We start from the raw sequence: 10,499 nt of genomic DNA, 5'->3' as shown, positions 1-10,499 counted from the left end.
TTTATTTTTGGTTCAATCTCATCATTCTGTTGTTATTGAAATTAAAGTCTAAGAAGGCTAACATGACTTGCTCATCACCAGTAGTAGAGAAGGGCCGAGACTCCTTACTTCAAATCTCTGGTTACTACACCATGTAGATTACTTCACAAAAGCCTGCAACAGTGCTCAAGAGCTGACCAGGATAAACTGATCACCTTAGCGAGGGTGGAAGATACACTGTTCTTTTTAAACATTCTAATGATCAGGTGAGCCCTAGACAAAATCTATCTTCATTTTTTGCAGTGCTAGAGTCTGAATTGAACTGCTTCTCGGCCTTTTGGCTAAGATTAAGTGTAGGGTCTGAACTGAGGGCTTTGCACATGGTAGGGAAGTGCTCTACCACTCACCTACATCCCTAGTCCTTCTCATTTTTTTAAATTTTGAGACAGGGTCTTGGTACGTAGCTCAGGCTGGCCTTTAACTTGCAATCTTTTTAACTTCAGAACAGCTGGATTATAAGCATGTGCCACAACATCTGACTTATTCTTTAAACTCCTCTAGTTTATTTTAAATAAAAATTTTCCTTTTTTCCTGAATCCAAAAAAAAAACTTATTAGCTCCACTCAGTACTAATTACTCTCAAATCTGTCACCAGCCATGACTCACCACTGTGATCCAAAAATGCCTACTTGACAACTCTACTTATCTATATATATTAGCAAAAGAAACTGCAGTATTTCTTTAACAATTGTCCACTAAGCCTAATGCCAACTCCCTACCAATTACACACTACATACTATATAAATTCACCTCTAGGTCCCAAATCTGAGTCTAGGATACATATGGCATATTCTTTCTGGTAGTTTTCTCAGCATTTTTCACTGACATACGATACAAGATGTCACAAACTATAGTGAACATTTAAATCTTTTTTAAAAACGTATTATAGTAAGAGATACATTGCTATCCTCTTCAAAATATTTTTCCTCAGTTCAAACACACTTATCCCATTGTTGCTGGCACCTTCTGAAGTCCTCCTGGAAGTTCTCTTTGTGAGTCCTCAGTTGGGCTGTCATGGCTGTCTTAACTGTCTTTAATGGAATAAAAAACATTCACATTTCAAGGTTGCTTGGACTTTGAGAAAGATCTAGAAGTCCACTGGTGCTGGATGCAGTGAATAAGGCAGATGGGGACACACTGAACTATTCTTAAGTGCCTGCCTTTCAATGGATGGCACACAGCACTAACGTTCACCATATTTTTGGTCACACCTCACCTCATAAAGACACTCAAGAAAGAAGACTTCCAAAACTGCTTCATAAAGTAGCAAGAATGATTAGATAAGTGTGTTCAGGGGAAAAGGGAGAATTCTGAGGGGGGATTCACGGCAATGTGTAATTTACCATAGTAAAATTTTAAAAATTTAAACACATATTTTTTGTTACATCACATGTATCTTACCTGTTTTATTTATTCTCTTTATCTCTACAAGAGTTTAAGTTCCAAAAGGATAGGGATTTTTCTATTGTATGTACTGATGTATAACCAGCAACTAGAAGGGTGCCTGGTAAATAGCATGTAGTCAACATTTTTTTTTTTTTAATGCATTTAGTAGAGCCTACAGGGTCTCACTACACAGATCGGACTCATAGTGATCTTCCTGTTTCAGCTTCCCAAATACTGTGATTACAGGCACGCGCCACCATGCCGTCTCAATTGCCATCTCGGTGTGCCCCAGGGGCAGGGCCAGCATGGCAGACCAGGGATCAAATCACAGTCCCTGCATCTGTCTAAGCAGGCACTTTAATCTGCTGAGCTATCTGGCCAGCCTTTATAGGCAACATTTGTTGAAGGATTAAATGAATACACAGAAGTACGCTTCCCTAAAGGAATAGATTTAAACTGTGGCAGGTAGGGGCTGAGGATGTAGCTCAGTGGTAGCCAACTGTGCCTAGCATGTATGAGGCCCCAGGTTCAGTTCTCAGTACTGGGAAAAAAAAAAGTATAAGATCAAATGTGGCAGGTATGATTGAATACTATACAGCAGTTAAAAGCCAATTAAATAGATTAAAAAGACAGAAACGGGCTGAGGAGATAGCTCGGCAGTCTAAGCACCTGCTTGGCAAGTACAAGGAGCTGAGTTTGATCCCTGGTACCACATGCTGTGCCGGCCCTGGAACCCTGGGCACACTGTGCCAGCCACTGAAACTAGGCATGGTGGCACATGCTTGTAATCCCAGTGAGGGGAGACTGAGACGAGAGGAATCCTACAAGTCTGAGCTGCACAGCAAGACCCTGTAACAAGTAAATAAATAAATAAATGATTTAAAAAATAAAAAGATAGAAATAGAGCTAAGTCCTTTAAATTCAGTGTTGAATGAAAATAGTAAAAATCCAAAAGCAAAAATAACAGTTATATAAGTCAAAATGACATGCATACATACACAAACTAGCACTATAGTTTTCAAAGCAAAGATATATTCAGGACGATACAATGAACACATTAAAATGAATATCTGTGGGGAAAAGGACAGAAATGGAAGATAAAATTAATGATGGGTCCCAAACAGGTCAGAGACAGAAGTATACTACGAAATGAGAATCAGAATCAAGTCAATTCTCTGTATCTGAGGCACTGTCACCCCACTACTCCCAAAGACATATTTAAACACTTGTTTTGATGAAACTCAAATCAGGATGACCCTCAGAAAAGCTATTTCAGTAACATGTTAGTATAAATGACAGTCCAGCTGGAAGGAATTGAGGAGATAACAGGAGGTAGGAGAGTAAACACGATCCTTCCGAGGACCTGTATTATGGAGAGAAGTAGACAAATGGAGTAGAAATGGAAGAAGACATTAAATCAACAGAGGGATTTTTAAAGAAGAAAACGGAGATATGTCTAAGGCAATTATTCGGGACAGAGAGAAAGAGAAGATGGAAAGACAAAGATGACTGGAGAGAGGATGGCTGTAAAAGCCAAAGCTTTGGGAATATGAGTAGGCAGGATATCAAAGAGGCAAGGAGTCACTGTATTGTAAGAATAAGCTACCCGTAATATTTATTTTTACCCATAATATTTAAATCAGTAATTTTCATGAATATGCAGACTTTGATAATGTGAGCACTTAAACTTTTTTGTGTTAAAAAAGAAAGCTGCATTGATGCTACTGATTTTCTCTCCTTTAAATACACAAAGATGCTCCAATCAGACTTCACACAGAACTTGAGGGAGTGACTTAGCCATGCTCCCGAAGCTAGTCCATAAAACAGTCTGCCTTTCTTTTAAATTAAACACGCAGAAAAAAAAGTACAACTTCAGAAATTGTTACAGGAGCTGGGGATTTAGCTCAGTGGCACGGTGCCTGCCTAGCAAGCATGAGGTTCCTGAGTTTGATTCCCAATACAAAAATAAATACATAAATAAAAAAGGAAAAAGGAAAGAAAGAAATTATTACAAAGTGAAGATACTACTCCTTCACAAAGATAGACTACTGAATATTAATACTAGATTATTCTGTCTCTTTCTGAACTTTATATAAATGGAACATGGAAGATTATACACCATGCATTTTTTGGTCTAGCTTTATTCTCTTTATAGTATGGTTTTTGAGATCCAGCCATACTCATATTCATTCCAAAAATTTATTTCCACTTCTGTACAGTTTTTCATTTTAAAAATATAAATTCTATTTATCCACTGTACTGTTAATAGATATTTGGCTTGTTTCCAATATTAGACTACTCTAGATGATTAGAAAGATATGCAAAAACTACTACACACGTCCTTTGTTGCACAATAATGTGTATGTTATGAATCACTAACATACACATTATACATATATTCAACCTTTGTAGATAATGCCAGTTTTCCAAAGCAGTTTTAATAAGACTTCACTTTTATGGGTAAGAGAGCTTACAAATAAAATTTTCTTTTTTACTTTTAGTGGGCAGAAACATTCCTCTAATTGAACTCTCTAAAATACTACTTTATTGTTTTTAAGTCACTGCTGAACACAACTACACAAAAATTGTAAGTAGTAGTAGCATAGCAGTATGTGCTCTGCAATCACTTTGGCCAAATTAAAATCCTAGCTCCATCCAGTGTTAGAATACTAGATAAATAAACTTGTATTTAGGAACTACAGAGTGGGAGGGTCAGTAAAAGTTTAAATTTAATTCAAATAATTTGTTTTAATTTAATAATGAAGTAGGTTCACATTTTAAACATTAGAATTTGCTGATTTTGCTTATCTTTTGCTTAGTTTATGGTTTGGTATTGATTTTTGTTTTGAATTACATTAGAGGCATCATAATCACTTCAGTGCTCGGTGATGTAAGGCTTTAAATACTAGAACTCATGACTCTGGTTCTCTCATTGGTTCCACCTGGCAAACGTTTACCCTTGAAGCAGATATGGGTCAATTTTATTTTTTACTGTCCAGTATCTGAGCTAGTACCCTCCCTACACATACAGAGAGAGAATGTGACACAATCTGTGTCTACAAAGAAGCTATACTCTAGCGCCAATCATGAAACCAAAAAAGACCAAATAACTGCCCTCTTTACTTAGGGACTAGGCATACAAATTGGCCAATTAAATGCACTCATGCAAAATTTGAATCTAGAGCTAAGATTTCAAGAAACAATTAAAAACTCATTTTTATGACTCTGCCACGAGACGAGACAATAAGAGTTGGCAGTTTGCCACCCAGAAGAGGGCCACAGTCTGACCATGTTTGTATCCTTATCATGAACTTCTAGCATCCAGAACTGTGAGAAGTCAATTTGTTTCTATAAGCCAAAAAATAAAATTCATTCTTAGGTTAGTGACATATAGAACCTGGTGGCAATATTCCAGCAATGGCATCCACTGGCATCAAAGGCATTGTAAACAGAAAAAGAATATTCATAGCCAGGCATGGTGGTGAACACCTGTAATCCCAGCACTTGGCAGGCTGACGCAGGAAGATTACACAAGCTAAAGGGTGCATGGACTATAGTGAGTTTAAGGTCAGCTTGAACTATACAGTGAGAACCTGAGAACTTGTTTCAATAAATCATATATATATATATATGGTGATATACATATGGTGATACATAATATGGTGAATATATAGGAATATATATGTATTCCTATAACCGTTACTTCAACCATGGTCTAGCCCTGAGCTTGTTTCCTGTTTGGGAGTAGTTCTACAGTCATTCAGTCATTTCTGCAACCTACCCAACATCCTTCCAACAAATTCTTTGTCTTTCACCTCAGATTTACTGTTACTTATTTGCACCCAAGAATCCAAATGTGATATGCTTCCCACATCCAGCATCTCTGTAGTAGCCAACGGCAACACAAAGACAAGATTTGACTCTACCTTACACTGTAACAAAGGAATTGGGCAAATAAATAGGCAATACAATAAATTATAAGACAAATACAAAAAATTACAAGGGTACATTGCTTAGGCTTTATCAAAATAAAGATAGCACATAAAAACCCTGCAACATGAATACGGTAATAGCAGGAGAGGTGAAAGTACATTCCAAACAAAAGAGGATCAAGCAAAAAGGCATGTCACCTTTCCCCCCTCTGCTTATCACATCCCTCCTATGAAAAGCATATCTGGCCATGTGTGGTTGTGCACACCTGTAATTCCAGCACTTGGGAGGCTGAGGCAGGAGGATCACTGCACATTCTAGACCAGCCTGGGCTACAAAGTAAGCTCAAGGCCAGCCTGAACCACATAATGAGACTGTCACAAAAACAAACAAACAAAAACCCCCCATATCTGAACATACTTCAAGTAAAGCTGGGTGGTGGTATCTAAAAGTGAGAAAAAGCAGAATGGTGGATTAGGGAAAGGGCAGCAATAGCCCAATTTGTGACACTGGTAATAATGACGGTATTTTTAATTTGCTTCATGAAAATTAAGCTCATGCTTGAAACGCACACAGACACACCACTGTATCAGCACCAGACAGCTGGCCCAAGAATCTCTCCTCTTCTCACCTCAGTCAATTCCCAGAATAATGAATGTAGGCTTTGAGGGTTTGTTTTTTTGTTTTGTTTTTGTTTTTTGTCTAATTGGTTGGCTGGTTATCTGTAATGAGGTGGGGCAGGAATCATGCGTGAGTGGATACAGGAACAGAAAAGAGAAGTGAAGGTGTTAATCCAGGGACCAAAGTACTGAAGCACAAAGCATTCTGTCTTCATACATCCTGCTTAATGGAAGGTATAATTCTATAGGGAAGATTATGTAAAATAATATTCCACAAAATATATAAGCTCTTTTCTCTAAAATTGTAAAATTTCAGTACTGGCAATTCATTTTAGAGATTTACCTTTTAAAATTAAATTTGGCTTACAAATCATTTTCACTGTACTTTTATAAAAACAATGCTCTCCATAAACTTTTTTATTTTTTTAAATTTTAAATCTTTATTTTTATTTATTTTTTTAACATTTATTTATTTATTTATTTATTGTGGGGGGGCAGCTCAGCCCACCAGGGGGCGGGGCTGGTTGGCATGTGGTGCTGGGGGATCGAACCGCTGTTCCTGTGCTTTGCCAAGCTTGTTCCAAGTAGGTGCATTAGACCACTGAGCCATCTCGCCAGCTCCGATCTCCATAAACTTTATCAGCTCTACTATTTTCAGTCATTCACTATACAGAGGTTTAAGCTTGACCAGGAAAAATCAGCATTAAGAAAACCAACAAACCACTACTGTAAAAAAAAATTGATAAAGGAGTCTGAAAGCAAGTGATAAATGACATCTCATCCTCAAAAGTGACATCAAAGTTATAAGACAAGCAATCTGAGTATTCTAAAATCTATAATGGTCTTTTGAAAAGGCTGCACTTACTACTATGTGCAGAACAGGTTTGAAAAACTTTTAATTTTAATTTCATTAAGTAGAACAATGTAAAAATTCACTTCAGCCATATTTAACTACTTACTCCATACCTCATTATGGGGCCTCTGCAAATTCAGTTCCTCCTACCAAAATGCCCCTAGTCAAATGGCTAGTATAAAATATTTGAGACCTCGTCCCTCACATTATGCTCTGGATTACTCTGCTCTTATGCTTCAAGAGTGTACTGTACCTACCTCTATTATGATTATCATATTAATACTATAAATAATAACATGAACATCTCAACTAGGTTATAAATGAGAGCGGACAATGTTATGTCTCTACCTGTAAATAAATTATAGCACAAACCCTGTTGAAGGATAGGCAGTCAGTATATATTTCCTAAATAAAGTGATATATTTATGTTAATAAGGTTAGAGAAGGTAGATGTCAATATATATACTTACAAAACAATGTAATTTAACTTCAAATTCTGTATCCAAAAGCTAAGATAACCTACACTGGTTTTTACTTTTTTTTTTTTTGTATTTTAGGGAAAGGTCTACAGGGTGTTCAGGGTCTCACTACTATATCAGATTCCTAGTGATCCGCCTGTTTACAGCCTTCCAAGAGCTGGGATTACAGGTGTGTGCCACCATGCCCAGTCTCATTGCCATCTCAGTGCGCCCTGGGGACGGGGCCAGCAGACAGGCCCAGGGATTGAACCCTCAGCCCCTGCTCCTACTTGCAGGTGCTTTAATCCACTGAGCTATCTGGCCAGCCCTGGTTTTTACTTTAAAAAAGATATGTTTATCAGTTTCATAATTACTCATGGTCTAGGAATGAAATGATTTATTTGCAATACACAAAGCCAATGAGAGGTCTTTTTAATTTCATAAAAATCATACGAGATGTTTTAGTTTCTTCATTGGTATATGTTTGCAATATATAGTCATTACATTCAGTGCACCGGAAGCAGTCTCCTGGCTGGAGATGGTACGGACTGGCGTGTTGGGGAAGGAGGGAAGGAGTTGTGCGAGCAGAAGAACCCAAAGGTTAGATTGTTAAAAAAAAAAAAAGCAAACAGAAGCCATGCTTTCTTGAAGACCTGTGTTACAGGTGCTTCATCAGTTTCTAAGACATGAGTCTAAAGTGGCCAGCAGTTTAGTTCTTGAAAGATCACTGAATCACTTGCAGTTGCTTGGGCGAGTGGCTCAGGACCCTGTCATGAGATAGGTGAAAGGAAAAAATCTAGTCACCATATTTTCTCTAGCAACAAATGAGATGTGGTAATGAGGGGCCAATGAAACGTACCAGACTGATGATGTTAGCCAAAAGACAACAAGGCTCCGAATATCAGTGCTTTGGCCTGGTCTTAAAGAGATGTAGCATATCAGTCTGTGAAGAAAGGGTCTCCAATTTTCATGGAAGGAAAAGTAGAGTATGGTGAATACATGGATAAAAACAGTATGAGGCGACAAGCAATAACAATCATAGCAGACAAAAGTATCTTTTTGAGTGACCAGACAAAAGAAAAGGAATGAACAGACGATTCTTGGGTCATTGCTGGGTATAGTTTCATTTCTAAATCACATATAGTCTTTATAGTTTTAAGGATAAGAATTAAAATGGTATTTTATAAAATGAAAAAATGAATGTATAATAATTACATTCATCCTAGGGAACTGGTACTTATATATAATACATCTTCATCATTTTTACTTTCTCTTCTGTTCCAAGACCTTAAATCTCCCTGCTTCCCCAAGACCCCTTCCTACCTTTTAGAAATATATTTAGTCTACATCTTCCTCTGGAGCTGTATGCCCTATATTTACTTCATCTACAAAAACTGGGACAGAAATTCATACTCTATATAATCTTGGCTTGATCAGCCATAGCTGATTGGATCATAGATTCTTGCCTCAAAGTGTATTTCCTTCCAGGAGTTTAGAATGTGATCACAGAACCATGAGCCAATAAATGAATTTAAGGGTCAAAAGACATGTCTAGCCATGCATAGTAGTGAGAAATAACATGCAGATGTCAGAAAATAGAGAAGCACAGAAACCTTGCTGTTCCAGGATGGTAAGAAAATAGCTGCCTGGGATTTTCATGAGTTTCTAGTTCCTGTTTTCACTCTCATTCATGAGGCTAGCCTGTACTTCTATCATTACGCACTGTGAAATCCCCAGTATCTTTTCCATTAATTGCTTTTTTAAAAATAAGCTAGTTTGAAGTCGGTTCCTGTTATCTAAAAATAAAAGAAATTTGATTAAACAAACCTAAAAAAAGAAAATCAAGTAAGAATATCAAAATGAGTTTACTGTAAAAGGGGAAAAATACTTGTTGAAAAATGGCTACTAAACTAGTATCTTCAAACATTCCACACCCTATAAAAATGAAAAACATTCACCAGCCATAGCAGCTTCAAACAACATACTATAAAATAATACTTCAGTACCATTAAAGGTCAATATTATTACATGACTAGGGATATTGCTCAGAGGTACAATAACTACCTAACATGCACAAGGTCCCAAGGTTGACTTCTGATGCAGCTAAATAAATAGCTATGGTATTCATAAAAAGAATAATAGGGAATATCTTAATGCTTCTTTGAACAAATCTTTTTTTTTTTTTTTTTTTTTTTTTTTTTTTTTTTTTTTTTTTTTTTTTTTTTTTTTTTTTTTTTTTGCGGAGCCGGGGATTGAACTCAGGCCCTTGCACTTGCCAGGGAAGCACTTATTCCACTGAGCCATCTCCCCGGCCCAAACAAATCATTTTTAAAGAACAATTCTAACTAAAGGAGGGCTGAGGTACAGCTTTTCTGATGCTAACAGCCAGTCCTATATAACAAGCAAAAGTATCATCAAACAGTTTTCCCCATCCACCTATGCCTATTTCTCTTAAACATATAGCATTTCAAAATAACTAAAGGTGTATTATGTATACATACCAACTTCCAAGGATGAAGGTAAGCATTATGTACAGCAAACATGTATCAATAAACATAAAAATGGCACTTCAGATACATCAACTAAAATAATGCCAAGAAGAGGAAGAGGAGAAGCAGTTCCCATTCCCCAACAGTAAAGTCATTATATGGCATTAGCTTCCAAAGTAAGATAGATATATTAGCTTTTCCATTTTTCTTTGATACTAGTTAGTAAGGTATTTTCCTTTAGCAACTCATGACTGTCTAGGAAAAAAAGAGTCTAGTTTCTTTAGTAAAAATTTTCAAGTGGTCAAAGAAGGCTGAATAACAATAACTCTACTGTTTCTAGGTTCAAAACAACATAAACTTACTTTCATATAATCAAGGTTTAGCAAGACTGGGGAAAAGCTCCAAAGTTAATACAAGTAAGAGATAAAAATAAACTACTTGCATCAAATTTGTCAAGTTTATACAGCTAATTCTGGTATTCCAAACAAAATAAAAGATGTTAAAGTTAGGGTAAAATGAAAGAGATATAAAACACTGGGGCTGGAGAGATAACTTAAAGGTCTAAGCACCTGCCTGGCAAGTGCAAGGACCTGGGTTCGAACCCCAGTACTGCATGCTGTGACAACCCCAGCCATGCAGGCCACCAAAACCAGGCAGTGTGGCATACCCCTGTAATCCCAGCACTGGGGAGGCTGAAACAAAAGGAGGAGTCTGAGCTGTGTAG

The 10,499-nt window shown here is 37.0% G+C and overlaps 1 protein-coding gene and 1 pseudogene across 4 annotated transcripts in view; one reads left to right on the top strand and one right to left on the bottom strand.

Annotated features, from left to right (window-relative positions):
- The window catches only part of Dennd4a (DENN domain containing 4A), a 145,044-nt gene that overhangs the window by 114,909 nt on the left and 19,636 nt on the right, over window positions 1-10,499 (bottom strand). The window lies entirely within an intron of this gene.
- On the top strand, window positions 7,924-8,375 carry LOC101570108 (annotated as a pseudogene).

The sequence above is a fragment of the Octodon degus genome, unplaced genomic scaffold (assembly GCF_000260255.1).
Source record: "Octodon degus isolate 3935 unplaced genomic scaffold, OctDeg1.0 scaffold00026, whole genome shotgun sequence".
Lineage (NCBI taxonomy): Eukaryota > Metazoa > Chordata > Mammalia > Rodentia > Octodontidae > Octodon > Octodon degus.
This window is presented reverse-complemented; position numbering and strand designations above follow the sequence as displayed.